The following is a 5,283-nucleotide window of genomic DNA, read 5'->3' on the forward strand; positions in this document are numbered from 1 at the left end:
TGGATAGAGAGATGTGGGATCGTGGAATGCAAGTTTGTCTACTTCGATGGAACTCAACTTCAAGAAGCTATGTGGAAGCATTGCTAGACCTGAATTGGATAACCCTTCTGAATATAGACAACTTGTGGGGGCCCTGATGTTCTTGGTAAACTCCTGACCAAACATATGCTTCGCTGTAAATACTTTGAGTCAATTTATGGTTGAGCCTCATCACATACATTGGATTTCTACTAAGAATCTCTTGAGATATCTCCGTGGCACAATCAACTATGGGCTGAGATACATTGTTGATAATTTGAGGCTACATGGATATTCTAATGCTGACTGTACAAGCAATGTGGTGGATAGAAATAACACGTTAGGATGTTGCTTCTCATTGGGATCTGCTTCAATTTCTTGGATAAGTAGGAAGCAAAAATTAGTTGCGCTAAGCACTGTCAAGGCCAAATATATTGCAACTATTATGGCCTATTGTGAAGTTGTTTGGTTGAGGAATCTCTTCAGTGAGCTATTTGAGCACGTACTGGATACATTGTTATCTATTGTGACAATTAGAGTGGGATTCATCTTTCAGAGAATCATGTGTTCCACGACTGATCCAAACATATTGATATCAGGTAGCACTTAATCCAGGATATGGTACAACGAGGAGCAATAAGGCTCCAACACATTAGGAATGATGAGCAGGTTGTTAACATCCTCACGAAGCCCTTGGGGAAGGTCAAGTTCTTAACCTTCCGAGAGAGACTTAGAGTTGTGGAAGGACACTCCCATGAGGGTCCCACTTGAGTTGGACATTGAGCTCTGGAAGCTCCTGGAGCCCTGGGGTACTTTTTGTAGCTATGAGCGACAATAGGGTGAGTGATTCACCTTCCCTTATAGGTATGTTGTGTATAGGGTGAGTGGTTTACCTTCCCCTATGATACCCCATGATGATATATGAGAGCATAGGGTGAGTGGTTTACCTTCCCCTATGATACCCCATGATGATATATGAGAGCATAGGGTGAGTGGTTCACCTTCCCCTATGATGGTTGACGTGTGTAGGGTGAGTGGTTCACCTTCCCCTATGATTGGTGATATATGCATAGGATGAGTGGTTCACCTTCTCCTGCAAATTCCCTAGCATACATCCTATCCATGTAGTCCAAGACTCTTGGGAAGTACCTCTCATCTAGCCAATGAGTTGGGAAAAGAGGATAGGGACCATAGCACTACAAATCGATGCATCATGTACTATCATACTCCCTATGTATAGGTTGCATGATGTTCAACAACTTGATCTAGGATCAAGTCTGATTAGGGTTCTACCCCTGGTTATGTGGACTAACTTTTGTCAGTGGAGAGTGGCAAGGTCTTGTGACTCACTCTCGATCAATTCTTCTTCATTATTTACATCAGTGTTCAACAGAGTTCAAACAAGATGCAAATATGGTTCATGATGACAGAATGACATGATGATTGACGGTCATATATTGGCAAGTGGAATTCTCCCTAGTTGAGAAGGAGTGTTAAAGTTGGCAACTAGGGCAAAATTCCACTTTGGACAGTTCATTTGATGGAGATAATTATTGCCTTGAATTCCTCTTTTCGGGAGGACCAAAATTGACCTAAAGATCACTAAATTTGGATAAGGAGAAATGTGTTTTTGAAGTGAAGCCCACATATGTGCAAATTGTCTCACACCATCATGTAGGCTCATGAAGCCCAACAGACATGTCTTTTGACCCTCATCGAGTCATATAAATAAGAGAGACCTCCACCATCATTTGGCATCATGATCACACAACACATTCTTCTCTCTCCTCATCGGATTAGTTTGTACGCCTCATTAGGCATTTGTTCTTTTCACATGTGTGGCAGAAAGGAGGACGAATTTCAGGTGGGCCTTAAATCTGAAGCTATCTGCAATTTTGACTAGTGTTGACAAACATTGACTTTGACTTTCTGGGCAGAATTTGAGTTCGATCTTTTTGACATCTTTTGTTTGGGTAAGTATCTTTTTGTTTGGGCAAGTCGTACTATTTGGCACAAAAACCGAGAATCTGTGGGCACTTTGACCTGCATTGACCATAGGCCTGTTTGACGACAAAGTTGACTTTAGGTTGACAAATTTTGACTACAAATTTGTTGATTGTTTTGGGTTGACTTTGACCATCAAGAGAGGCCGAGTTTCTCTCTCCTTTGACCAAGATGTTGTGGAAGGATTTGACCAAAGTTTGACTATTGTTGACCTTTTTGGTTAGGGTTGATTTGAATGTTGTTCACTAAGAATAGAATTGCATATTTGAAAGGGTTGTTTTGGACAGTGATTTGGCAACTCGATCTTGACTTTGACTTTGTATTATTGTACTCTCTCTCTCTCTCTATTGAACATTTGATATTTATAATAAGAAGAATCAATCAAGGGTTTTCCCCATCTTGAGGTTTTGTTTCCTTGGCTTGAGCCAAATTATTGTGTTCTATTGTCTTGGCTTGTCTTCTGCATTTATTGTTTATGTTTTATCTATAATTACTATTAATGTGATTAATGGTTCATGTGATTGTTATTGAAAAATAAGTGGAAATTATCATTGGGATAATAAAAGGACATTGAAGTAATTGTTGCAAGTATAGAATGTACCATTCTTATCTAAAATTAACATAGTCAGAAGACATTCACATCACCAAAAAGGCTTGGTCAAATAATCAAGTCAACCACTTAGGCGGTAGACAAAGTAGCAACTCAAGTGGTGGCAAAGTTCGAGTTTAATTACACTACGTGGTGGATTAAAATCTCACATAGATGAGATATAAAGAGAGATTCATGCTCTCGTCATGAACCTATCTGATCATCTGATCCCTCTTTTATTTCCATGCAATCTAAAAGACTATTATATATTCCTAAAGATTAACCGTAAAATTTTGAGAATATTTTATATTATAAATACGCGCACTCCTATTAGAGGAGACATGTCATATTTATTGGAGACAATTCTAAGTTTAACATAGTTTTTTTATTCGATACATATGGTGCACCCATTTTGACCATGTTCATACTCGTTTATTTTCTCTGAGTTCTAGTTAAGTAGCGCGGGAACCAACCAGGAGGGCCCCTAGCAAGGACACATGATGCCATTATTTTCTTTACATGGTTAATTTATATTTCATTTTATTTTCATGAATATAATGAAATAGGCTATAGTTTAAAATGTCATTCTTACAATTGTTGTTTTTCAAATTTTCATAATCATGCTTTCAAGTAGCTATGTTCTTAGTCAAGATAGTTACTTTTCAATTACTTTTGAATTGATTATTTAATTGAATACGAATACAAAACCTTGTGTTATTTGCATATGCATAACCCAAAGCACCTTGTGACATTTTTTTCAATTTTATAATCAATTTCATAATAGGATAGAGTAGCTATGTTGGATCACACAGACATAGCCCTATGTTACTTGTTTAGGCAAGAACCTTATGTAACTTGTTGACACTTTTCCCAAAATATGTTACTGTCAATTTTTGCATGTATTAAGAGCTAAAAATTAAGTCCTGGCATATATTCTGCGTTACATTTTACAAACTTAGCAACTTGGATTAATTAATTAAATGTAAAAAAATTCTAGTGCAGTTGAATTGAACTACTACTCTCTCAATGGATTACACCTAGCATATGGTCGATCTTGGGCAGCAATAATACCAACACCATGGAACTCACTAAGGCCAAATTAGTTAATGTCGAGACCAATTATGAACTTGAACCAGAATTTTTGAAGGAAATATAATGGTATCTCCCTATTATTACTGGGAGGTTTATCAAAAGCCTTAAACCAACGAATTGTCCAATTCTCTTTCGATAGATTGAATGTGCATTGATCCCTACAAAGACATCTCTTACTTTGATTAGGGGTTTGGTTGGTTTTTAGGTCAATAAATAACCCCACAACCATTTATTTGGCAATATTCAAACATTTAACTTGTTTTTTACTAATACAAGGGGATTAAATTCTCTCATCCTCACGCTATATTCATTGATAATTATCAATTACCATTAGAAAGATTGAAAGAAACAATAATATTGTCAAGAGATGTGGCTAATGAAATTCATGATAGTTTTGTTGTGTGTATCTCTTCAATAACTATTTTTAATTTATTTAATTAACTTGTAATTTGTGTTTGTGAATTGAGATTTACCTTAACTATTTTTAATTTATTTAATTAACTTGTAATTTCTGTTTGTGAATTGAGATTTACCTCTAAGTTTTCTCTTGTGACTCTATTATGAAATTGGTTTGTTGAGTTAATTTGAATTTTTCCGCCAGGGTAATTATGTTTAAATTAAATTTGCAATTAAAAAAAATGTAAATTTTCATTACGTTAAAAAAAAAACGTGAATAGACTTACCTTTACCTGGTCAGCAAACCTGTGGATGAGAACCATGAGTGCACGCACTTTTTTTGACTCGGAAATTTGTGTCAATGTCGTGGTCTATTGGGAAGAATGGGAGTCTTCAATGAATTCCTGTTTTAATATATTGAATAATGCACGCATGTTTTTTTTGAAGGATGCATTATAAGAACACGTGAATGTTATAATAATGTGTGTACAATTTTTTGATTTTTTTCTTTTTTGGGTTTTTTTGATTTATTTATTTTTTAAATTTGCGAAAAATTTATTGAAATCATAAGTTTGATACTTGAGCATAATTGAAGTGCTCTAGGGGTTTTTCAAGGTGGTGAAACCATATATATAGTGAAAAATCTAGTTTAAATAACACAAATCACTATTAAAAATATTTCATTTTCACTATCATTGTTAGAGCCACAAATGAAATATTTATATATTGAGTTTTTCAAGAAATAAAGTAATTCAAAAAATATTTATATTTTCCTTCTAAATATCAATATAAGGCTTAAATAAAGTTTATAAATATCCATGTTCTGTAATATATTTCAATATGAACTTCTCAAACACACATATTAATGTTGACCATATGAAAATATTTCAATGGGCAAAAGGAAAAAGTAATAAAAAGTCAAATAAGCTAGTTACTTCCTAATGAAATGAAATGATATTTTAAGGTCCACGAGACTAAAAATAGTCTATGGGACCATTATTTCCCTGTTTTTCGCTTTTTGCAATTCAATGCTTTTTTGATTCAAATTGATGATGCGCTGACCCAACCTTCCAACAACCCCCCGCTAAAAAGGCAATGCCAAGAAACTGATGCTAACATGTTCTCATAACTTTCTCTGATGTCTTTGAATGCATCACATTCCAAAATGAAATGTTTTTCCGATT

Source organism: Pinus tabuliformis, chromosome 8, assembly GCF_031772625.1.
Source record: "Pinus tabuliformis cultivar Carrire ecotype Pingquan chromosome 8, CPIR1, whole genome shotgun sequence".
NCBI lineage: Eukaryota > Viridiplantae > Streptophyta > Pinopsida > Pinales > Pinaceae > Pinus > Pinus tabuliformis.